Here is a 26,586-nt window from a genome sequence, read left to right on the forward strand (position 1 = left end):
TTCCCTTTCCCTTTCCCTTTCTCTTTCCCTTTCCCTTTCCCTTCCCTTTCCCTTCCCATCCCTTCCCTTCCCTTCCCTTCCCTTCCCTTCCCTTCCCTTCCCTTCCCTTCCCTTCCCTTCCCTTCCCTTCCCTTCCCTTCCCTTCCCTTCCCTTCCCTTCCCTTCCCTTCCCTTCCCTTCCCTTCCCTTCCCTTCCCTTCCCTTCCCTTCCCCCTCCACGCACACACACACACAAAGCACATCTCTGCCATCGGTTCACTTTTCTAAAGCAATAAATCATGCAAAAGCAAAATCTGCCCAAGTAAAGAATTAAGGCTGATGAACTCTCACAGAGTGACGCTTAGACACCCCATCACTTCCAATAGTGTGAAAATGCCGATCTCGGGGAGAGACCGTGCGGTGGAAAATGAAGCAGAATCACTAAAGCCTCCTGAAACATAAATCACAGCAGAATTTATTAATCACACAAAATACAAACAGTCATAAATCTATCGCAAACAAGCAGATCAGGCCATCCAGAGGAGCAGGAAAATATAAAGAGGAAGGAAATGAAAAAAGATGCATTAAAAATCAGGAGAACGAGAAGCCAGTGACAGGGGAATAGTACTTAAGCTTAACATTTCACAGGAGGACAATTCAAGCCTTTTCTTCTGCTGCTGTTAATGTCAGGTTTTGTGCGGATGGCCTCTCGTTCACAGCGACTTGTTGTGGGTTTGGCCACCTATTAAAGAGTGTGACGGACACAGCTCCCAGGGGTTTGGGCTCCGTGCTTGGAACGCTGGTGTGTCAAACACGGGGGTGCTCACCCTGGGCCCAAATCTCTGCCTGTTAATTGGGGATAACACATTTATCCGAGCTCTGAGACTGCAGCAATGCTGCACGTGGCCTCAGGTGTCTTCATCGCCTTCGATGAAACATCATCAATTACATCACAGGATAAATGAACCTCGAACTGTGCAAAAGGGGGCAGCTTCAACTGAGACCGCTCTTGGCAGAAGGGGATTTTTAAGTAAACTGGAATTCAGGAAATGGTTTTGGAAGGAGAATAATTATGGTGGGAAGGTGAAGGAGGTGTCGAAGAACTGATGGCTGTGGGGTTCTCCTTCTACCTCCTTGCCCAGGTGCTGGAGGAGCCATGTGAGGGGTAGAAGGTCCCGGTGCTGGGGTGTGCAAATGCTCACAGTCTCTCTGCCGATTTCCACTTTGGATTCATGATTTAACATCCCCAGGAGCGTGGGCATGACCTTGTCGCACCCTGTCTTTGGGGAGCACAGTGAACCTCTTAGGAATGGCTTCTGGCAGAACACCCGTCTGCTCACCTCACACCACCTTGCAGAGGGATGATCCTCCAGGTGGTATTTTCCCGACCCACGTTCACTTTTTTTCTCTTAGGAATGCAGTTGGCTTTGAGCTATAAACTAGGGTTGTGATATTTTGCAAGTCATGCCTCATAAAACGTTTTCTGCATTTTTGCAGGTCATGTTCAGTCATCTTTTGTTTTACTGCGACCACAACTCTTCCTTTTAGGACGATTCCAGCACGTCTCCCTGCTCCCGGGTGGGCATCCTTGCCTTTAATCGCCAGGGCATCCTGCTGTAAATCTTCTCCAGCCTCTCCAGTGCAGCACAACAAAGAGACCAGCTCTGAAAACTGGCTGAAAGCGCTCTTTGTTCTCGCCGTGTATGGGGCTCCAGCACAACTTTCCAGACCACTGGTAACCATTTCAAGTTCTACTTTTTTTTGGCATTTATTAGTTTTAGCAATTTCCAGCTACTTACAGTAACTATTTTGAGTGTGGAAAGTTTTAAAACAGCAGACCATGATGGTTTTCACCCAGGAGTCCTAAAATAATTGGCGAAGGTGAGCTCTGGCCCAGTTGTGCTAATTTTTCATAATCTTGGATTACTGGGATATCTGCAGGAAATTGGATGAATGCCACTGCTGTGTTAGTGTGCAAAAATAGTCCATATAATTTGGATGTTTACTGCTCAGTTAACTTTATGCTGGTCCCTGCAGACTAAATGAGAGACTGGTCAAGGACTCGACGGAGAGCAAACGATGAGGATGGGATTAAGTTTTGCTGTTTTCTTCTTTTCCTTTGTCTTGCCCAGAAATCAGTCTTGTAAAAAGAAAAATTGATTTCTGCTAAGCTTTGGGTATCCCGTTGCACAACATTCTGATATATTTATAATGAACTCTGTGCCAAATTAGCAGAGTGCATGTGAAATGGCTGAGGTTGGGTTAGCTGACAGCTTTCAAAAGGCGGTTAGCGGTGGGACACATTGCTGAACAGGGACGTTAAAGTGGGTTCTGCCAAGACCACTTCCAGGCCAAGTTATTCAATATTTTTAGCAATGATCTGGAAGGAAATCACCGCTGGTAATTACAGATGTCACAAAGATTGGCAGAGCAATTAACAACAGCGAGGATAGTGCAGTGCGGGTCACCTGATTTCCTTAATAAATCAGATCCATTCAAACAATGCGTAATTTGAATAACAACAAATTCAAGGTCAGTTATTGAAGAAAGAGCGAATGAAGGTCAGACCTCCAAACCAGAAACTATTTGTGGAAGCACAGCTTGCAGCAGGGCCGTGGGAGTGAACATCGCTGGTGGGCAGCGGGGCGGGAGCCCCGTGGTGGCAGCGTTGAAAATGGGTTTGCGTGACGCTGGGAAATAGTAGAAGGGGAATTAATGAGTGGGAGCTGGGAGCTGACTTTCCGTGTGCTCATGGCTGGAAGATAGTCCTCAGTTTCTGCACTGACATTTCGGAAAGGTTATTAAAAATTAGAGGGGAAGGGGCACAGGCAGTCAAGTCCTCCCAAATACTGTTGGAAATGGCAGAACTGTCTCCCAGAGACAGCACGCTCGGTGTTTTCAGCTCATCTGAGGAAGATCAAGAGGTAACTTGATTATAGTGCGTAAGAACCATTGCAGGGAAAAGTATCGAGGACTAAAGGGCTCTTTAATCTCACAGGGAACGACAGAACGAAGACCTAATGGCTGAAAGTTAGAGCCAGACACATGTAAATGAGAGAGGCGGCACACTTCTGTAACAGCGGGGCTGATTAGCCACCGAGACAAATTGTGGTCATTTTCGGAGAACATTGTGTCAGCACTCAGAGCACCGGCTGGTTATGTGAAATACCATTCCCAACTGCCCCTGGAAATTAGCCTGTCCGTTTTCCAGCAGAGCTGAGACGAAGGCTCCGCTCAGGGCCGTGGAGCACCCCTCCGTTCTCTTTGCTGGGAGCGGGCTCGGAGTGGGAATTAGAGAAATTCCTGCCCAAAAACTAACGTGTAGCAACAGATTTTCCCCCTGTGCATTTGGCAGGATAGCAGGACTTCCCCAAGCTGCCCAGACGCGGTTAAGATCTGCCGTTTCCAGGCATTCTCAGTTCATCCCTGTATTTCACTGTGCCCTAAATACCCGCCACACTTCACAGCAACACCGAGGAGAGAGCAGTCTTCTAAGATTTAAGGTCAGATTTGTAGGTACAAGATTGGAAGCAAAAGGTGAGAAGTAAAACAAATACAAACCAGAAATGGAGCTGAGGTTTAACAAGCATATACCTCCCCAGATATGACTCCGATCTCAGAGCTGGCAATAAGCTCTCACAGCAACAATCCATCTTCCTGCTACTATCCTCATCTCCAAAAGCTTCCCTCCTCCACCAGACCCCAGCTGCATCTCCTTGGAGGTTTGGTTCATACGCGGATATAACCGTCCTTGTCTGCCCTGTGTGGACCCACACAGGGTATGGTATGAGAGGCTCGTACTCATACCCTGTCTCATCAGCAGCTCCAGTGCTCGTGATGACTCTTCTTGGACCGAGCAGGAAGTGTTTTAAAAGCAGTTCCCACTTTGTTTCTAGCTGGCTTGCTGCTGTGACTGCCACCCACCCAGCTGGATGGTTGTTTTATCATGGGTTGCTAAGTTGCCCACACTAAATATTATATGAGACATCAGGTACACAGACGTCTCAAAAGCACATTTTGGCTCGTTACCAGCGTCTTGCATAGACCACACACCACGCTCAGAAATGCAGATGGCAGCCTGGTAATGAGTGATTTTCCCCAATTCTTGCCCACAATTATAACAGTGTCTGGGCACAGAGTGAAAGTCTCATCTGGAATATTCTGTGAGGATCTCCCATGAGGGTATGGGACCTGCCCTTGTCCCCATGATGAGCAACCTCTTTGCAGGCAAACGCAGGGTGCAGGGAATCTCCCGGAGCTGAGTGGAAGGGCCACGTTGCTCCTTCTCCTACCACACCACCAAGCACCAGGAGCCCTTGGCCTGTCCCCTGGGTAAGGAGGACCTGAAGACCTGGGACCGAGAGACACGGGAGAAGTGGGGCAGAACTTAACTCCTCCAAACCCAGCAACATGTTAGAAAAGGGCCAACCTCTCCAAGAAAGAGATGGGAGAGAAGAGACCTGGGATGGGGTGATGCGTTGAGGAAACTGCATACAGGGTCTCCTGGTTCCTCCTTGATGTGTTGTCTTATTAGTGTTTCTTCTGAGTAAAGCCGTGTGTGTTCCCCAGAGTTAGTTGTTTTTGCTCACTCCTGTTCCCAAAGAATGAAAGCAGACAACAAAGAAGGGAGAGGATCCACCTTGCTGAGCCTTGGATTTCTGCTCCTCTGCACCAGCAGCCTCCTGCACTCAGAAAACCCTTCCTCTCCTACCAGGAATCGTGAATGGGGAGATGGAAGGACTGAAGGGAGGCTGGCAGTACAGAAAGCACATATGCTGCAAACTCCGCCTGCATGCAATCTATTTGATATAATAAACTGAGCATTATAACAGAGACCACCACGTTTCTCTGCGAAACACCTGGGTTTTTTGCCTCTGTTGCAATTACTCCATCAACCAACATTAACAATAAATTCTGTCAGACCTCTCTTTAGTGCACTGCGTATGTCTCCGACTGGTGCTTAAGGCAGGATGGTCTTCCTTCATTTCAGCAAAGACTTTGATTAAGAAATGTTCAAGAGGGAAAGAAACAACACTTATTTTAATAGGGCAAGGGTAGAGGAGGGTGATCAAGTACAATGAAAAGGAAACCCTGTCACTATGTCATGTTTAATTTGGTTCCTTGCCAGGTTGCTAAATTCGATTCAGATGCATGATCACACCTTAATGAATTCAATGGGGAAATTAAAATTTAACTATCTGCTCATGAAATGTTCATGCTGTTGGTTGTGTTTAATGACTAAAGACAGCTTATGTTGAGTCACAAAAGGGAGATACCAGTCTGTTCTGCTATCAGGACACTCTATAAAACTTATTTAATGCTCTGGGTTTCATATGGAAAAGTAAATACAGGCTTAGACAGAAAGTAGGTTCCTAGGAACTTTAGGGGCAGGGTTTTCCACAGGCGTGTGAGGGGGCTGGGATCTGTGTTCAGGACCTCCAGGAGCTCCAGAGAAGTCCACGAACTGAGGTAGAATGTGCATTGGATGTGCCTGTAGTTGGGCTGGGGGCTACAAACATGCAGTGGGTGTAACAGTGACACATCCCAGTTCTCCGCCACTGGTTCCTGGGGAACTGACAGGAGATTTAAGGAGAGTCTAAAACCTGTTTAACCTCATCAGGAAGGGGTGGAAATACCAGAAATGTCTCCAAATTTTGCTAATTTCTGCAGAGATGAGAAAGAAGCGCTTTATTTTTTGGAAGGAAACTCATGAGGAACCTTTGCACTGCTCTGCCTGACAATGACTATTGTAGATGTTTCCTGCAGCCTTTGGAGAAACGTTAACCTCTCCATCCTTCCAGGACACTTCACATCCCAGCGGAGGAGCTCCTGCCACAAGCCATGCCCCTTGTCTTTTTAACTTGTAGTAGGAGTTAGTTGAGGTGAAAACGTGGTACATCTTCTAATTTTATTCATTTGGAAAAGTTTTAGAGGCAGATTGAAGGTTGGAGGGATAACTATTAAATTGGCAGTACTTTGCCTTTGCAGTCTAAATAGATTTCTTTTAATCAAGTAGTTTGGGGGTTTTTAAATTGAATATTCATTGCTATTAGAGAACCCAGCCAAGCCTGAAACCCCTTGCGCTAAGTATAGTACACACATAAGTAATGGTCCCTGCCTCTGAGAACCCACAATCTGAGTAAACAAGACAGATGATGGGCTGGGAATGGCAAAGAAGGTCTAACCAAGGTTGCAATGCAGGCTGTTTACCCATCCCTGTGCTAAAACTGAGCACAACATCAGCGCAAGGCCATGCAGAGGCAGACACGTTGGGTTTAAGATCACAAGGAATCTCTGTATTCACCAGACTGCCCAACATGGCAGAGAAAGGAAAGCTCTGGTTTGCCCATGGTGTCAACAGGAACTTACAGTCACATTGGGCCGTGGAGCTGGGTCACCCTTATGCTCTTTCGGTCAATGGTGGATGAAGGCACCTGGGGGTCTTCAGGCAGTGCTGGGGCTGACAGAGCTTGGCTGGAGCGTGAGGGTTGAGTGGAGTCGCAGGTCAGACTGTGTCCAACAAATGGTGTCCATAGGGGGTAGAGATGTCATGGTTTTGGATATGAGACCCAACCTCTGTGCAGAATAGCTTCTTGCAAAGGTGAGCAGTGTGGGTCTGATGCTCAGACCTATGTACGGCATGTATGCCTGCATGCTGCCCGTCTCCTAATTAACATGAGAGGGCAAGCCAACAACCTAAATTAACCATGAGGATTCACAAGAGTTTCTTAATTGAAAAGCAGAGGCAGCAATGCTGGAGTAAGAAGCCGAGAGCAGGAAACGGGACCCAGAGCCTGGGGGAGAGGGAAAGGGCACGTGCCCTGCAGTTCTCCCAAAGCCGCCCGTGGGACCATCCACTCTGAAGCGAACAGCCCATGCAGCCCTGCCATACCTTCCCTTTTCCTGATGGCAGATTATTATCTGCAGATATGCAAAATAATGCAAATGAGGCTATAGAGATTCTAATTATGCAGAAGGAATTAACTGCTCATTAACTTAAACTTCCTGCTCAATTATTTTCATTACTGTCCCTCCTTTCCCAATGCAAGGACACGTACCAGCCCCAATGCTCCCCAGCATGTCCCCTTCCCACAGCCCCCTCATGTCCTTCCCAGAGGCTGCTCAGCCCTTCTCATCCCACCCGTGCTGCTGTCTGGAGGCAGCGACCCCCGTGTGGACACGGTCCTGCCCAGGACCGTGGGGAGCCGCTCAGCAGGCAGGACACACGGCAGGCCGAGTGTCTGGGAGGGGGCTCTGCTCCCGTTTGTCACTGCGTGCCTTTAATTGAATTAGAACCTGTCCCCATGACTCAGTTTCCCCATCTGCAGTTTAGTAAGACTGATAAAGACCTTGGAAATCCACTCGTGGAAAACAATAAATGAAAGCCTGGGAGGTGTGTTACTGTCAAAACAAGATTCAGCAGCATGTTAGGAAATGTATTGTGAAGAGTAATTTTGTGACAGGGAAACAGCCAAATGATTTAATGCTGACAGTTATTGCCATCCTTTGTTTTTGTCCACAGATATGCCCAGACTGATATCCCAAGTCATTTCTTATGTTGGCAACTCTCATCTTGTTCCACTCAAGCAAGCCCTATAAACTGCCTGTATTGAAACAATTAAATCATGTGCGCAGCGTTCACACAAACAGTGGCACCATCATCAATGGCAGCACTTGGAGATGCGAACGCTGTCTGCATGTGCTCTGTTATCCGTCGGGGAGCAGAATCACATTTGCCAGCCGGTTTGGTTAAAATATTTAAATGAGAGATTGCTGCAGAGCAATATATCCGAAAAATCACAGCTCATCGTGCCATCTCCCAAAGGGCCGTTTAGGCTGATGTGCATACTGGAGATACCCACAAACTTTGAACTTGTCCTTGAGCATCACAGGAAGAGCCACTTGGACACAAACCCTTTTGCAGAATGGACACCAGCCCATGGGACACACAGAAGATTAAAGATGTCGAGCACTCCCCGGCCGTGCCACACGTGGGGATGGTAAAGAGTAATCTGTCACTAGTGCCTTCGCTGTTTTGTGGGTTTGACGTGTTGCGGGATGCGTCACACTGATGTGTTATGGGGGGTTTAAGTGCCTCCTGTGATGACATTCCTTCGGCTCCTGCATTGTAAGGACTGCAAATCTGCATGGGGCATATCGTGCCTGATTAATTTTATAGACTGCAGTGGGTCAAGGTTGATTTCTTTTCCAAATAAAATATCAGTTTAAGAGTCATTCCATGCGCTTGCTAGCTTGGGGATATGGGGTGCCATTTTATTGGCTCGTGTAGATTGCTTGCTGGCTGTTTTTATTCTTTAATAAAACCTTTTGGCAGAGCTGTGGCTTCTTGTTGCCTTACAATTAGGGAGAGAAAAAACAGCACTCAACTCCGACACCGAAGTTTATGAAACCAACAGAGATATGCAGGCAGACCTCTAAGAACAATGGAGGTAGAGCTGCTGGCTGCTAATGAGAAGGAAATGTGTTATTTTTAGCTATCCAAGAAGGTGGAAGGTGAAAAAAACAACACAGAACAAAGAAAACCTGTAGTCCAATCCTGGAAGCCAAAAAGCAACGCCAAAAAAAATAACAAGCTGACTCTGGGGCAGGGTAATTCTTTCACTGATGGGAAGAGGAGACTTGGCGGCTGGCAGAGCCCCAGGGCGCGAGGGTCTGCCCGGGGCTCAGGACCACGGTGTCCCCCGCTCGGGGACCCAGGCTGCCAATCCAAACCAGGGCTCTGGTCCCCGATCCGGCGCAGGGCTGTGTGTGCACCCAGCACACAGCTCGGCTCCATAGCAGAGCGGGGTCTCTGCACAACATCGGGGCAGAGCTCCAGCTGCCCAAATCTGCAAGCCAGAAAGAAGCAGATGAGCTGACGTGAGAGCAAAGAGCAGCCGTGCCGGCAGCGCGAGGGTTGGAAAGGACAGACCGAATCCCGAGCTCTGCAGAGAAAACACAGGAGCAGAGCGCTGCGGGATGCCCATGCAAACACTAAACCAGCCGGGCATGCAGCCCCTGTGGGAAAAGGACCTGCTGGTGCTGGTGTTGGTGTGGGATGGCAGGAAGGTAAAGCAGGGAGGATAAACCCATGGGTGAGGCATTCAGATGGTCAAAAACTTGCCTTTGACAACGATCTTGGCTGTCCCCAGGGCTGTGAGGGTGACAGGGAGAGGGACCTGCAGTGGGAGCTGTGACCTGGCAGGGAGAGCAACTGCTTTGGGCTCTCTGCCCCAACATCCACATCAGGTTTTGCTGTCAGAGTTACAGCAGCTACATAAGGGATGGGGCACAGAGGCCTGTGCTGGGTTCAGCATTACAGCAAGTCCAATTTGTTGTGTAAATAAACACCAGAAAGAAAATCCCTCTGTGAGGGAAGATGCATTTACTGGTGTTCAAGTGCGTGGGCAGTGCAGGGCCAGAACAGGGAACACGACCACGACAGAGAAGCAGGGAATTTTTTTAACACAACTAATCCCATTTCTAATGGGAAACATTATTCTAGGCTGGAACTAACTCCCTGCCAGCGGAGCATCCTCCCACAGGGGAGCCATCCCGTCATCCTGTGTTATATGTTAACCAGTGTCTGCGCAGACGAGCCTTGCATCCTGCAAAACCTGGAGAGTGCACGTCCAGCTAGAAGCTGCTGCACTGAAAACACCCCGGAGCTGCCAGGCACTGAGAGAAAGTGACACTAATCAGCTGGCAAATACAGCTCAGGAGCCAAATTGAGAGAAAAGGAGAAAACCTAATTGACTTGTCCAGCGGGTTTGCCAAGGGACTCCAAGGAGCGTGGCCGCTCTCCCAGGCTGCTGCATCGTGATCCACAGTGGGGCGTTCACTGCAAACTGGGGTTTTGCAAACCTCGCAGCTCCCCTGGGCTTCCTAAGAGAGCAAAGCCTTCCCGGGGGTGCAGGCGGCAATGCTCACCATGCCCCACCTCTCCGCAGCGCAGATCTGCTCTTTCCTGAAGCGGGCGTGGGATGCTGCCTGGGTGGGCAATGGTCCCACTTTTGGCCCCACCAGATGGGACCTGCATGAAGGTTGTGGTCCCACCAGCACAGCCCTCAAAGGGAGGGTTTTGTAGGAAAGGACCAGAAGAACCCCTTGGCATGGGACAGGAGGGGCTCCCAGGGTCAACTTTATGGCTTTTTACTTTGATGGTTAAAAAATCTCTTTGTTTCACATTCAGCTCTTGTATAACTGCACACTCCAAAGCACCTTGTGCAGGAAGGTATTCCCAAGCCTGGGGATGGGGGACAGTTTGTCCCGTGTCCCCAAAGCCCAGCTCTGTCTCCAGCCACACGCGTTCCCACCGGGTTTGCATCCCGCTCCTCTGGCTCACAGTGATTTGCTTTTCTCCTCCCAGCGTGACAGTTCTGAAAGCTGAATGTGAAACAAAAGGTGAAATTATTGTCAGTTAAACCCCTCTCTGTCTCCACCCTCCACCTCTGATGTAGCTGCTTATATACTTGTATCTGCACAAATAATGAAAATCCCTTGGGGAAATGCTGTTATCCTCCCTGCTGTGTAGCAGCAGGCTACCAGCAGGTGATAGAGCACGTGAAGATAGACAAGGCGAGCTTTAACTGCTCTGCTTCACTGGAAATCGTCTCCTTTTTAGTCCTGATGGAAACACGCTTTTCCTCTGGTATAAAAAAGGTGTCGGTGATGAATTGACCAAGCCACTACGAATATTCCAAAAACCCCAGGTGCTTGTAGGGCGAAAGGAACAAGACCGCTGCACCACGGTGCTCGGTAGCTGATGCTGGAAAGAGTCTGTTGATCCAAAAGCAGGGTTGATTTGTTTTTATGGTTTTTATGGTCACCCAGGGCTGTACAACATCAGTATCATCAGATAATCACTCTAACCCTACCAGCACAAGTCCCTCTTACATGTCCCTGCGACACTTTAGGCTCCACGGCAAACCGCAGCCAGAGCGGCTTGTTACGGGTCTATTGGCCAGGCACTGCTGTCATCTTCTGCACAAAGCAACAGTTTCCAAGGCTGATGGATTGAAAACAATTAGTCGCTTCTACTCCTTTCTTTGAGAAAAATACAGGCATGAGCAAGCGCTCTGGCAGCGCGTGTTGATTTCTGATAAAATAATTCATCCAAGTGCCTGTGCAAATCAGCTCTGGCCAGTAATCACTAAAAAAATTTAATGCTGTAAATATAATGAAAACATAATTAGGAATTAAAGACAGGGGTGACAGCCTGGTGCTGCGGATGGCAATAACGGGAGTGCTGCTCTGCATGTGAATGCCGGTGGGAAGCAGCAGCCTTTCAGCGCTGCTGGTTTAGGTTCTGCAAGACACTAATTGAAAGACACTTTCCCTGGGTGAAGATCTCAGCATCTCCGACAGCTTGGGGATCATCCTGTCCTCCCTCGACAGATGCTGGCACCGGCTCTGCACTGCCTGGTGCTCAGCTCCAGAGCGGGGCTGGAAAACAAGGCTCCCATGAGCTATTTTGGACAAAGTACCTGTAACCTGCAACCCAGGACTGGGGGAACTGGTGACCCAACGGGTCCCATCCACTCATCCATCACCTCTCTTGTCTTTTTCTGCTGCTGACCTGCTTGTGAAAATCCTGAGTTTTCCAAGCTAAGGGTTCAGCTTTGGAGGATACAACTGCAGGTCATGAAGCGTTTGGCCTGGTCTCTGTGGGAAGCGGGGCACCAAGATCTCCCACTGGGATGGAGACAGTCCGTACAGATTCATTCTCCTCTCCACCTTTAATGATGCAAAATTAGGAATTTAAATGCAGAACATTCAATGTCAGGCTTCCCCACTTTGGCTCAAACCCTTCCATCGAGAGTAGCAATTATCTCCTACCTCCTCCACAAGGGCAGCGAGAAGCGTAATTAAGCGACACATGATGTTTTTTGTCAGCTGTGTGCCTGCGCCTCCATGAACACCAGTGGTAGCTGAAGGGATAATGGAGCCGCTGGTGTTTGTAAAGCTCTTTGAGATGCGGATGCTCGTGACTGTGACTGCAGCACCAAGGGCTTGCACAGGGGTGACATCCCAACCTGGGCAGCCTTTGCCTCCCACCAACACCCTGTTCACACACTCATTCACACTGCAGTTGTTTTGCACGAGGGCTGGGCAGGTGGGTGATTTTTGGGGTCTACCTGGGTATGTGACCTAAAAAACCCTTTGGCTCCTTCCTTGAAAAGCTCAGAAAAATAAGACTGTCCATGGGATGGTGATGAGGTGGTTTTGTCCATCACGCACCACCACAGCCCAGGGGCTGCTCTGGGCTCAGATCTTCACCAAAGCAGATGGCAGCACCAGCCTGGTCGGAGCTGAGATCTGAACCAGCTCGTTTATCGGCACTGGCTGAAAACCAAACTCTCTGTCCTGTTGGAAATCCTGACATTTGAGCTTCTTTTTCAGTACTAATCCAAAGCCCAACAGCCCAGGTTTAAAAACTCCCCGAGGCAGAGAAAGTTCTAAAGATGCTGCTGTCACATTGTGGAAATATTATCTTGTACCTGGCCCAGTCTCTCCCAGGATCCAGCCTAGAATCTGAAGTCTCAGTTTTTAATAGGAATGGTCTTTATCTTGGGAGACAAAATGTTTGAGTAACGTTAAAAAAATGTCTGTATGTTATGGGAGGGAAATGAAGAAGATGGAACTATTCATTTTTTGTGCTTTCCTGGGTGAAAATGTCTCTGCCATCAGTATTTTTCAACTCAGTCCAACAGGACCTGCTCGCCCAGACTCTGCATCTAATGGGTCTCTTTGCTCGGCTGGATTCACGTCTGTGGCCCAAAAGGATGCCACTGAACCCAGATGACTGGAAACAATTAAAACATGCATCCTGCTGTTTGCCACATTGATTAAAAACATCGTCCAGACACCATGAAAACTGACTGAATTTGTCCCTAAAAACTCTGTGCTGGGGAGATCATTTGTTGCTTGCACACCCTGAGCCTGGCATTAAAATGGAGAGTTACTCCGTATTGCCACAAGGGATTTATATCTAAAGTAATAACTTAATGCCACGGCAAATGCTTTAATTTCTTTGTAGTATAAATTAGCATACTAATCTGATAATAATGCATTACAGCCTGAAAAAAAGAAAAAAAATCATTCATGGCTAATTATTACAGGAATTGAAATCCAGACAAAAGATCACACCATAATTTGGCTTAAATTTCGTGGTCATACACCAGAGAAGGTGAGGGAGGGTTAGAGCACAGGAACACTTTCAAGAGGCCATCAAAGCATAGGCTGCCATGAGCATCACCAGCCAATACTTTGACTGTATATTTACCAGTCTCTCAACCACTGTGCGAGAAACATTTGCCAAGTGTGCCGAAATAAAAGGTTTAACATGGGAATGGTGCCTAAACCTGTCTGGGGCTGGTTTAGTCAACCTGCGACCTGTGAACTGCAGAGAATTCATAAGAGCAGAAGGTGCTGTGATTGTAAAATGTGGCTTTTAAAAAGCCAAAATGCACCCACTGAGGCCTTGCCAAAAAGCAATTAAAGTCAAACAAAACAGAATCCATCTGCACTGACCAAAACATGAGCTTGGACACATAAACATGTGTAGCCACCCGTGTTCAGACACCTAAATGTGGGTATCCCAGTCTGGGGCTGAACCCCATCCTTAAGCACGTAACAACCTGCACCCCACAAACCAGCCGAGACAAACCCTTCCAGCAGAGCAAGGGCTCAACGGGGAAGGTAATTAAGCATCAGAAGCAATTACCAGGAGATATAGTGGTATCTGCATCCCCTGAAATCCTTAAATCCAGACAGGGCAGCTTTGGTAAAGCTGTGCCGGAGCTCAACCTGTCATTACAGCCAGATGGTAAGGTGCTGTGGTCCGTGTTTCTGCAGGACGATCTCGGGCGGTGGTCCATGTTTCTGCAGGACGATCTTAGGCTGTGGTCCGTGTTTCTGCAGGATGATCTCAGGCTGTCTCCTGTGCCGCTGAAGGCTCAAGCAGCGCGAGGAGCGTCCTGGTTCTCCATGGCGAGCGCTCCGGAGGCCGCAGAGCCGGACTCTGTGCTCACGGGGTTTAAAGGGTGTTCTGTGTTTTTGAAGAGTCTCTCTAACAGAGCCTCTACAGACCTGTCACACTCCTGAAATGAAGTGTTTTGGCAGAAATAGGAGGGAATTTAACTGGAAGTGGTCCTGAACATTTTCAGAGCCGACAAATTAAATTGCCTTTTTGTGGCTATGAATTTCACAAAGCCCATAATGCCAATACCTTAGTTAAATTCCCCTAAAATTCCAGAGATGGACTGCGGATTATTCAGCTCTGTATTTGATATTCCTCTTGCTCTATTACATCCATCAACACAATTCAGGGCCTTTTTTTCCCCCCTCAATGTAAAAAATCCCAAAATCTTCAGCTTCCAAGAAGAACTTTCCAGTTCAAGTACCTTCTGCACAAATCAATACCAAGCAAACACGTGGCACCCGGCTTGCTCAGAGAGCTCGAACAGCACGAGTAACGCTCACCAAACAGTGAATTCTTATTGTGGTGAGCAACTAGAACAACTGGAAATGAATAATCTTTATATCATCCCCAAACTGCTTTATATTCCCCTCAATGAAAGAACTTCTAAGTAGGAATGGTGCTTGACTTCCTGCTATTTTTTATTTTGCTTTTGAGAAATTCAAACAATTTCAATGAAAAATGTTGAAAATCATGTTTGGTTCACCCAGAAAATATCCTCGGAAGTCGAGCGACTCCAGAAGCAGCAGCTGATGTACAAGTGGGTGTGTGGGTAAAATTTGAATTGTCAAAAAAAGGTGATTTCTAGATTACTTGATTTACCTGAGCTGAAGATTCAGCCTTAAATACCTGTACGGCTTTAATTATCTATATGGCAGCAGCATGCTTAGAGGACAAAATGTCTGAGGTAGGAAAGGAAAGAAATGGGACTTAAGACACCCAGAGCCACTTGCCCGAGTCAGGGTCAAGGAGATCAGAGCGGGTGACGCTCAGGACGAGCATCCGCCAGATTCGCGTTTGCATCGCTTTTCCATTTTCTTCGCGTGAGAGGTGAGGAAAATCAGGAGAAAACTGTTCACCCCAGCTGGGTGGACGCAAGCAGCTCTTGTTTTGCTGTAGGGGCATCGCTCGGGCAGAATCGCTTTCACCTTCATTTCTCTATTTTTCATCCCTGTTCCTGCAGACCTGAACCAACCTGCTTTGCTCCATGTTGCTATGGCAATTACAGAGGTGTTGCATGGTCCTTCTACAACCGCAGCAGCGTGCACAGCAAATCGTTTTGCAGGAAACAAGAGATCTGAGCTGGCCTTAGGACTAACCCAAAATGAAATACACACAGCTGCGCTTGGCATCCATCATGTCCAATGTTCCCTCTGCTAAGGAGGAGGAAATCTGAGAGGCACAAGTGAGGCGGATGGATAAATTGCACCAAGTCAAGACCTTGTCTTCAAAATTCAACCGCGGAGGCAGCTGCTTCGTGGCAAGAATCTGGAAACTGCTTTCTGAGAAATCAAGAAGCGAAGAGGCAAAATATCACAAGAGAAATAGCTTTGATATGTCTGAGGCCAACAATTAATCTTGCTAGAAACACACTGTGTGGTCCAGATTTCCAGAGCAAAGCTGAGATTTCCAAGGGCATCAGGAGAGACTCTGGAGACCTGAGCCTGCTCCTCTGAACCACCCTCATGATCAGCGTCGAAATCCTCAGCTAAATTCACAAACAATGCTGAAACTCTGTGTATTTCTCTCAAAAGCTCTCCATCGCTTTATTGCAAGAAGGTTTCCACCTGGGGAACTTCCCAGATTCCACTATTTCCTGCAGGAGGAGATGAGAACGAGAAGGACATTGTGTGCCATGTCTACATTTTCCCTGCAATTTCCTTGGCATGATACGTGTCTGTGATGCCAACTTAATTTCTAGTCTCACAAATCAACCTACAGTCTTACTTTGAAGTATTCCCAAGCACTACACCAAAATCTTGATGTGTATAAAGCTCCTGAGAGCTGGAGGTCTCTTGGTTCCCCCTGCTCAGCCTCGTCCCACCAGTTCAGATGAAAACATAATGATATTGGTCCCAGCAGGTCACTGAGTCGCCTCTAGACTTGCCAGTTTAACTGGGATTAACATTAATTATCCCCGTCAGCAATTTTAGCCCTGGGATTCCCCTGAGCCCTGCACAGATACATATGACACGGGTTAAATTTATACAAGGTCTTGGAATACCCCGAGCGCCTGCAACATCTGGCACATCTCCGGGTTTCCACGCTCTCAGGGTCTCAGACCTGTCACAGACGAGTTGACCCCTGAGGATATAAAGTCCCTGGGTCAAGCTATATTGATTCTCCAGTGCTTTGTACACCATTTGTCAGTCATTAGGGAACGGGAAATTAACCCGAAATCTGTTGATGTGGGCTGTGTACGTACAGACACACTCATCCGGCTTGAGGGAGAAGTTAGATTAAAGGTGTTTTTTTTAATCTGTCCCCTCTCTGACATTTTGCGCTGGGAGGAACGTAAAAAGGCCGTACTGTGGTGTCCACAGCCCAGCGTGCTGAGCAAATCCCGAGTCACATTTTGCTGTCTGGTCAGGAAGTGTCCAGGAAAGGTGTATGTTGGAGCCAGCGAGCAAAGAGCTCTGAAACTGCCTTCTCCATCCCTAACTCTGGATGATTGGCCACGGTAAGTCACTAACACTATCCCTATTGTGCTGGGGAAACTGAGACACGGGAACACCATGACTTACTAAATAAAATCTGTCTGACAAGTAGCAGAGAGAGGACCAAAATGCAGCAGTCTGAGGCTCTCCTGGCTATTTCTGGGCAGTGAAGCATGTGTCACAGACAGATTTTAAATAACATGGTGGGTTCTCATGCCCCGCTGGGCACTGCTGCCTCTCATGGAGATACCAACTTAGAATCATGGAATCATTTTGGTTGGAAAAGATCACCGAGTCCAACCCTAACCCACCGTGGCACTGCCCCATGTTCTGAGAACCTCACCTCCATGTCCAACCCTGTCCAAGCGGCGTTGCTGCCTCTTTGCGCTGCTCGATACCATTTGCCTGTAATCAGGACCTGGGAGCTCTTGTTTTTTGGTTTAATTCCCAAGTCCCCCCCTCCGAAGAGTCCTTTGCGGCTCTGGCTGCTGGAAGGAGAGCAGCTCATTTGTGTAGCTGGCAGAACGTAATCTCAATAACACCGCTAATGTGGTGTGTAATTGCGGGCAGCCGTGCAGGTAGCAGCGCCCAGGAGGAATGGTTGTCCCTGAAGGGTCAAGGCTTCCGAAATCTCTCATAGAAAGCTGGAAAAGAGAGTGTGAAGCACAAGTGTCCTGATTTACACGCGGAACGATGTACAAACAGCAGTGCTGGGTTGGCTTCAGGGGTCTCGTTGAAGGTTTTCAAGCTTTCCTTTGCTCCCAGGAGCTTGCTCTGTGTTTACATCCATCTCGGTTTCTCTAGGACACGAGAGGTGACGTTTGCTGCTGCTCTGACATCTCCCAGCTGCTCCGCGCTGCCCCGGAGCCGGGAGCAGAGGCTGTGCCACCCACAGCCCCGAGCTGCTGTTCTGCAGACCACCAGCAACTCCAGGCATTGCTTCTCCACCACAAACCTCTCTGTTGCAATGCCAATCTTTTATATATACATATACTTTTTTAATATATATATATATTTCAGCAGATTCAGTGTCCTCAGAGCCAGGCAGCCTGTGCTGGAGACTTCACTCTGATCATTCAAAACCCTTCCTTTAACCCCAAAATCATCACCTCGGACTGAAACTGTCTCCTTTCCATGTGGGAAAGGAACTGATTAGAAGATCACGGCAAAATAAATGAAGAAAAGATTAAAATTTGGTTGTAAGCAACATAAAATGTGAGCTGTTTGCATTTATGCTGCTTGTAGCTCTTTTCATAATTAAAAATAAATCATTTATAAGGTGTGTAACAAAGCTGCAGGCTTGAGAAGTGTTATTTCCTCTTTACTCACTCTGTCTGTATTTGTGGTGCTCCTCCAACATTTAGGTAACCCAGGTTTGATTCTCCTCAGGAATTTAGGCTTGATTTAATTTAGACTTGATTTAATTTCTCCTGGACTCCAAAGGTGCTGCCATTGCTCAGTGTCACGCTCCCCTCCTGTCAGTCAGCCCAGACGAGAGCTGGGCACCGGCACAATTAATCACGGCGCTGTGGCAGGGTGCTGATGCTGGTGGCGGGGACGCTCTGCAGGAGGAGCGGGGGCAGCGAAGGTCGTGCCCTCCTGAGAAGATTCACGCCATGCAGAAGCTGTGTTGCTGTTAAACATAAAACCTTCCCGGAGCAGATAAAAGCTCATCACGGGAGCCCAGCTGCTTCACAGTTGTCCCTGTAAGGGGATGTTCATTCCCCTCCAGCGCCTCCACACTGACACAGGCAGGGACTAACCTGCAGGTTGGTGCTGTCTCCAAAGTGCTCCTGACAGACCTAAAGTAGTTTTTTCAGGCTGGGTAAAGTCCCCAGCTCTGATCTGCAGCATGTGACACGTGACAGGAACACAGGGTTTGGGAACATTGCAAGGTAAGGAAGCACTTTGATCCCCAGAACTAGAAGCTGAGTAGGTATCCCCATCAGAGAGCAGAGGAAAGGGCTGTGGGGCACTGGAACAGGCTGCCCACGGCAGTGCTGGTGTCACCATCCCTGGAGGGCTCGACAGACGGACATGAGGTTCTCAGGACACGGGGCAGTGCCAGGGGTGGGCTGTGACAGCCTTGGATCATTCCAGTACGATGGAGCAAACCCCTGCCACCCCTTATCCTTGCATGACCCTTACACCACCCTCTGAGCCTCAGACAACAGCCATGTTTTGACATTCGTTTACTTGCTTGCTTTTTGGAACAAGATGTGTAATAAAAGCCTCTGCAGACCTGTATCTGGGGTTTCCTTTGAGCTCTCATGTCTGCAGAATTCACCCCAGGCTGGCTGTGTTGTGCAGACACAGCACATAGGCAAGTGCAAGGTAATATAACTTTTCACTTCACCAAAGAAGGATTAAGCAAAGCTACAGGTCCTATATCCAGGAGACAACAGGCAAATTACCATCCCTTAGCAAACACCCGGTGACTTGATAGGCATGTGTCCATGTTCCAGAGAAGAGCGCAAGCCTTGTCATTTACCCCGCAGTGAAGCTTTTGCTTTCATTTGGGCAGCTGGCTGTTGGAACAGAAAGCCCAGGCTGTGCTTTGAGGAGCAGCAATGGTCTGTGTCTTCAGCAAGCGCTAATGGAGCAGAAGGCAATTGCGGGGGAAATTACATCTTGTGGAAGCAGGTAGCCATGCACTGATGTGAAAAGCGTTTTCCCTCTGGTGAGTGTGCACGCTGCTGGCGTTTCGGTGTTCTTTCTTTTTTTTAAAAGGCAGATCAGGACTCGATGCTCACAGTTTACTGCAAGGGAAATGATTTCACAGGCCTGTATGCCATGCAATCATTTCCAGGCATGGCTGCTCGGGCATGGTACATCTCCCTCCAGCCCCTGCTGCATTCCCCTCCATAGCAGGAACGTCCTTCCTTGGAGGGGGGTGCAAATATCAGAGCGGTGCTGGAAATATCTCAGCATCTTTTAGGCCAGTGAAGTGTTATTTGAGGAGGGGAAAGTCTTTGTAGATGAGGAGCCAGAGGGGGGAGCAGTTCTTGCCGTCCCCAGTTCTCTGTTGAAAAGCAGAAATCCCGTTTGCACCAGCGCTCGAGGGTTCCCTGCCCTGTGCAGGTTTTCACCAAGCAAATATTTTTCCCCAGTACAACATATAATTTCTCCTTGTGTTCTCCTTTTGCAAACGTCTAACATCACGAACACATCTCCCCTGCCGAACGCCAGCCTCTCTGCCCTGCTTTCTCCAGCTCGCCTTTGGGATGGGAAGACCCACTTTCCAACGTGTGGAGGAGGAAGGGCCAGACCGACCCGCAATCACAGTAACCCACTTACAGCCCCCACCGGGGCTGCTGCAACCTCATTTCCAACCTGTAAGTAAAACTTCCTTTTCCCAGCCAAAAAAACCCAGTCATTTGCTGAGCAGCTCATGACGAACCACACTCACTTGGGATCTCTGGGCCGGGATCTATGCATCCAGGTGTGAAAATATCAGTGCGGGATTATAAACCACTCCGTTAGCCCTGTGGAACAGGAGGTGCCTCAGAAACATCAGCTGCGATCCTATTGCTTTCTCAGTGGGTTAAGCCCAGCCTGGGTCTGAGGAGCCTCTGCACGCTGATTTGGGAATCAAGAAGTCATTAAATTAGTTTTGTGCAGTACATAGCTCATCAAGGATTCAAATGTAATAACTGCGTTTATAATGGATTTAAGGAAAAAAAAATAATCCCTTCATGCATAATTTATTTACTTCACATGTATATATATATATCTAGCCAAAAATGTGCTGCGTTAGCTGCGAAAAGTGCACCGTTAGCAAAGGGAGAGAAAAATCCCCACCCATCCTCTGATGAGTCCAAAAGACATTTCAGATTGTCAGGTGCAGGTGTGGGAACAACAGTCAGGACCACAGGTAACCTGGGTCCCTCTGCCTTACCCCACCTTGCTGTGCATGTTTGAGCAAGATGGGTTGAGAAAGCCCCCAAACCCCTTGTTTTTAACATGCAGAGAGTTCAGGATGATGCTGTGCAGGTGGGTGCTCCAAGAACGTGCCTCCACCAGGGCTGAGGTCTCACAGTTGTCTTACACTGGTGCGTGCATCGTAATTTAATGTTGGGGGAGATGCGAGGGCTGCTGAGAGTTGAGATGGAAGCCGTCGTGGGGACAGCTGGGGACTGTGGAGCTGGGGACCGCAGGGCTCGCTGCTGCTCTGGCACCGGCTGCAGGTTGCACTCATTAATTCTCTCCTCCCTTCCCTCCCTGCCTGGCAAGATGTTCAGTCCAGTTCTTCTGGGGCTCGGTGACCTCTCTGTGACCTGGGCCCTGGGTCTCAACTGCCCCAGGGAAAAGGGAACCATAAATTTACCTTCACTCACTAAAATAAATTACAAGAAATTAATGTCCCATAATGAGACAATTTGTCATTGCTGATAGGCCTGGCTTTAACGGAGGGTTTTAAAACAGCACCATTAATTTATATGGCTTTGCTATTTAATATTTAAACAGGATGAATCTTGCTATAAAGGCAGTTTACTTGGAAAGCAGGCAAAAAGAGCAGGGGAGAAGAAGAGTGGGGGTGCATGTGTGTCTGGGGAGCACAAAACTGCCTCTTGCCTTCGATTCAAAGAAAGGTGGTTTTAGCTCCATAAATGTGGCTGATGAATGTCATTCCTCTTGGAAAACAGGCTGAGATCCCCCAAAAGTCAAAGGCGACACTGCATTCTCTGAAAAACGGAGCATCATATTTCTAAGGGCACATCCCCACGTACCCAGTGAGGAGCTGCTCCTGGTTTCCACTGGTCACTCTCAAGTTTGCCCATCTCCAGGACTACCAGTGCTGGTTAGACCGTTAGCAGAACCTGACATAAGACAATTCTTCCAGCAGGAAAACCAATGTTGCTTTGCACCCTGCCCCCTCCTACAGAGCTGCTGCCCCGAGGTTTGCAGGACGCTGCAGACCCTGCAGAGGCAGCTGAACAGGGGTGCATGGAGCAGGGGATCTCAGCCCCTTCCCCTCCCGCTGCCTCCTGCAGGTGGATTTACAGAGATGCACACAGCAGGGTTAGCATCTTTGCACTTGCAGCAGGGAGTGAGCAGCTAACTGCTTCCTGCATTTTTAAGGTATCTCCCCAAGGTTTTACACCGTTTTCCACTTCTTTGATGGCCAGTCTGCCACACTCTGCATCTAAAACAGACTGAAAAAGCATCGAAGAACATCCAAATCTTTTGGATGGACCTCCTCCATCTCTTTTCCTGAAGGCAGCGTTCACTCCAGGCGACATTCCCACTGTCCCTTGTCCCCTGCTCCCCATGGGGCCTCTCGCCAAGCCCTGGAGCAGCGTCCTGATGGCACCGATGAGCAGACCCTGCAGTTCTCACTGGTGATGCTCATTCGGATCTTGCGCTGCCGCAGGAATCACAGAATTACAGCTCGTACACAGCGCGGTGCCTGCACCGCTCATCTCGCAGCAGCGCAGCCAGCGCCGCCGACTGCTCAGCCCGTACCTGCCTGGAGACGGGGCCCTCGGGGAGATACATTTAATTAAACCACCGTTTATTGAGCTCAAATGACTCCTTTCTCCCACAGATCTTTTTCCTTTTCTCTTTTTTTTTTTTTTTTCCCCATAGCCTGTTGCTAGAGATCTCTGCTCTTTTCTCTTGTAGAGAAGGGCACATCTGCCCTGGGTGGGTGGCCACTCCTTGTGCCCAGCAAGGGAGGATCTGACATCAGCCAGGTTGTCTGGGAGCCCTGCAGGGACCCAGCAGAGCAGCTCCGCACTGAACCGAAGGCAACACCCGAGCTGCTGGAGGCCTTCATTCTAATCAGATTTACTTCTTACACTTCATCCTAATTAGAAATCGTTTTGGTGGCATGTCCTATATTACACTCATCAATTATATATTTCAGCACCCAAAAACATTTAGCACAATGCCGCCTTATAATTACACTGCTCATGAAAGAAAGGCAAAGCTACTCCATTAAAACTATTGTTCTCCTAGAAATGTCATTAGACTTCATTTGCTGTTGCAAGTTATCATATGCAAGGACAATATGAAAATGCCTGGAAGAGTCTGACCCAGGGCATATATAAAGTCGTTTTCCCTCCTGTGTGGACTTTCTGCTCCCTTTATCAGAGCAATATCTCAGTAAAAGCCTCGTGCTGCTACCAGCATAAAGTCTGCATTTCACACTTAGTGCTTAAGTTAAACTGGATTAATATGGGAGTGAATCTTAGAGCAAAACACATCTAAAATTAAGATCCCTGTTCTGAATGAGCTAAATCCATTTAAATTTCCTGTGGGTAATTTGGATGCTTTTATTCCAGAGGAAGGGTGTACCCACTGGGAGTTAATAACATGCAGTAACCTGTTTGCACAGCTTATTTCAGGTGATGTTCAGGGCTCATTCTGTCATTCTGCCTCTATCTTTAGCAAAGAAAATACTTCATGAAACTGAATCAGTCCTTCAGGACCTCCATTTCCCTTGTATTTTGGTGAGTAAATTCATAGCTGATACTGCTGTACTAGAAACAAAGGCAGAGAGTCCCAATCTGGTTCACATTCATATAATTCTAACAGCATGCACCTAGGCTGAGAACTTTGCCCTTGCCTTTTCAGATACATCAACCCTATTACTCTTTGGGGCCAAAAAACCAATGAGCTTAATGGAGCAGACATCCCATTTATTTTTATGGGATTTAAGATAATGAAAATCACTGTATCAGGTAGTAAAATCCCATGTCTGACCAAAACATTTTCTATTGGGTTCCATTGCACTCCAAAGTGCAGATAAGGCTTGAAGCTTCAGAGAAAGGGCAGAAGCACCCATAAAGCACTTAGCTGGCTGTTCAGTGGGCAAAACAAAATGAATTCCTCTTCCCCTGCAAGTGTTCCTATGTCCTGAAGCATGAGGGTTTGTTACCCTTATCACGGTCTTAGTTTGCACAGCATCAAAGGTTATTAGTGGTCATAAAATTACCTATTGCTGTTTCATCTGTAACCACTGTGCTCCTTTTTATGGCTTGTTCCACGCTCTGATTACCAGGAGCACTTGCAGAACAATGCTGTAATCCTGCAGGTTGGATCAGCCCTCATTTTATTCATATTGTCTGTGTGCACAGTATAATATAAGCAATAATCTTTGCCTACTATTCTGACAACACAAAATCCCATTAAGGTCAACGGTTCAAGAACTCATTTGACTTTGGCGGAATGTGGGCTCATTAAAATAAGGCACAAATGCCACTTGAGGGGGACCAGAAGATCTCTGGAAATGGGAGCAGAAGGGCCATATTCTTCTGTCTTTTCGCTCCCCACCACTGTTATTAACAGAAAGGAGAGTTTACCCACGGAATTTCCATCCTATAAGAGATTCTAGTTTTTTGGGTCTGAAGCCTAGAGTCACCCTAATTCCCAGCAATTAAGTCTGAATAGCCTCCAGAAAGTTTTCTGCTATAAAGAGAGTTAAAACATTCACTTACTGCTCTCTCTCAGGCTTTTTCTGTGGCTTATTGCTGTCATTAACAGATCCTTATCTTTGCAAGGATATTGATTAACAGGGAAGTGCTGGCTCCATAGGGAGAGGCTTCCCCACATCACCCGAGGGGCTGGAAATCCATCCCCACATTCACAAATCTTTTCCCCCTGGTTTTACAAGCAAACAAGCCGAGTTCTGTGGAAGGACAGAGCCTTTGCTTAAAGGTTACAGGGTGAAACGCCGCTCAGCACCCAGGGCAAGTGTGCACTCAAAATGCTCCTTTTAAATGATAGAGGATGTGGGAGGCTGCGCAAGGGCATGAACTCAGAGGCGACTCTGTAAAAGGGCTGGGAAAGGAGGTCAGATCAGGGTTATTATTTCCCCGCCACCCCCCACTCCAGTGAAGAAACAACTTGCTTTTGCATCCTAGAGGCTCCTCGCAACCATCATGTCATCCCTGCAGCTTTCCCAGGAGCTGAAATCCATCACGGGGCTCGGCAAGGCTGGGGCAGAGAGGTGAAATGTCTGTGCGGAGGTCACCGGCTGGATTGTGTCGAGCCCTGGGACGGAGCTCGGGAGGCTCCTGCATCCCTTGTGCTGCTCACACTGCTGCTCTGGGCTGATACTCACGTAGTTTATTAACAAAAGACCAAGACTGAAGTTCAAAAGCAGAGAAATAAAAGGAGGAGGAATAATTAGTATTTACCAGCAGATTTTCCAGATCTTGAGTGTTTCAGGTTTTTTTCTCCTGCTTGTTGTTCCTTTCCTGCAGCTGTGAGCCAGAAATTGCTGCTTCATCCTTCAAGGATCTGCCCAACATTTTAATCACAGCAGTGTCTCCCAGGCAAGTTTGCCTCTCCATCAGTCCTGCAGCAGGAGCAAGCCAGGCAGCAGACATCTCTCTGCCCTGAAAAGATAGTACATTTTAGAAAAAGCACTATGGAGCCTAAGGGTCCCCTCTTCACGGAGGTTTTCCACGCATTTTCATGCCATCCTACCTCTACCAACCCAATTTCCTCCGATGTCTTTCCTCCCACACCCATGAAAGCAGCAACAGTTGCTCCGCTCGGCCGCGGCTGCCTCTGCCGATCCACATGCTCGCCAGTTTTGCCTTTCCAGGGATGCACGGAACAGCTGCGGGTTCCCGGCAGAGGCAGGAGCTGGGCTGAGGGGGTGGGTAACGCAGAGGGAGAAAACGAGGGCTCCAATCTCACTGCGCTGGAGTGCAGAGGCACCATCACTGAACACCTCTCGTCACCCTCTGTTAGGACGATCACTACTGAACAACCGCAAAGACGTGGCCCCACAAAAACCAACGACACCTTTATCCCCACATTGCAACCACCACACATGCATGAGCGAACTATTTTAAGAAAGCTTGGGAAAATTTTCACAGGGGTTATTTAGTTTCCTTGCACTGTGCGCCTCAGTACTACAAGTGTGGATGGGAAGGAGAAGAAAGCAAACACAGTGCACTTTTTTAGAAGTGATGTGTTCATTGGATTGAGCTTGGTCTTCTGGGCAGGGCGATAGGAGCCTGGTTTTAGCTCTGTGTCTGTATGAGGTTCAGTGCACCTCTGGTCACTGCTGGGGAATGGGACATTTGTCTTCCATGACTCACTGAGCATTGGGCAAATATCAGCATATCGAAAATGGGAAACTGAGGCACAGAGGGAAACCCCTGATGTTGAGAAAATCCAAATTGTCCAGACTGCGACTCCCAGCTGTGCAGGACACCAGGAAATCACTCTTTCAAAACCTCCATGAGCTGGAGGAAGGAAAAAGCGAAAGAGAGCCACAGAAACAGCAGTTGCGATATCTTTCTTCCGTCCATGGGCAGCTGCTGCTGCCCGTGTCAGACTGCCCAACTCATTTTCTAATGTTCCTGTGATAAAAAAGTCTAAAGACTTGAGAGCAGCAGGGTGACTGCAGAGCTGGCCGGCACCACTTCAACATTTCTGCCCCGTTGTCCATCTACATCCACCTGTAGCCTCTCACAGATACTTTAAGCTTTTCAGTTATTCTGGGATCCTGAAGAATGATGTGCCATTAACATTCAAGGGGAGTGAAAATCACAGCCCGAATCTGCAGTGAATGCTCCCGCTGCTGCTGGAGCTTGGATGTCAGGAGCATTTCCACGGTGTCTGGTGGCGTGCAGGGAGATCTCGGTCCTGAACACAATTACTTTCATGGAGTTTAAATTTTAAACATCTTGCTTTTCTACCCCTCCACCCCCCCCCCCCTTTATTTTTGGCCTTTTGCATTTAAGAAGAAAGAAAGAAGGGGAAACATCAGCACGGATCCTGTCAGTGCAAAGCCCGATGCAGGCGAAGAGGAAAGCATTAGAGTCGTGATCTTATTATTAATTTCAAAGTGAATTTGACAGGTCACTTAATACTCAATGAGTGAGAAGAAAAACGTCAAGAAGAAAAATACAGTCCAGAAGCAACATTATGGATATGGAACCTTGTGCTTCAGGGCTTTCTGGAACCCAGCTCCCGGGCTTTTCTGCAATGACTAGAAACAAAGGT

At 48.0% G+C, this 26,586-nt stretch overlaps 1 long non-coding RNA gene across 2 annotated transcripts in view; it reads right to left on the reverse strand.

The window, feature by feature from the left end:
* Nucleotides 1-431: 431 nt before the first annotated feature.
* The window catches only part of LOC110364090 (uncharacterized), an 89,585-nt gene continuing 63,430 nt past the window's right edge, over nucleotides 432-26,586 (reverse strand). For both annotated transcript variants that reach the window (XR_010468125.1, XR_002422588.2), the window contains exon 2: nucleotides 432-24,962. This is a non-coding gene — a long non-coding RNA (uncharacterized LOC110364090). The remainder of the gene's footprint in view (nucleotides 24,963-26,586) is intronic.

This window comes from Columba livia, chromosome 26 (assembly GCF_036013475.1).
Source record: "Columba livia isolate bColLiv1 breed racing homer chromosome 26, bColLiv1.pat.W.v2, whole genome shotgun sequence".
NCBI classification, from domain to species: Eukaryota; Metazoa; Chordata; class Aves; order Columbiformes; family Columbidae; genus Columba; species Columba livia.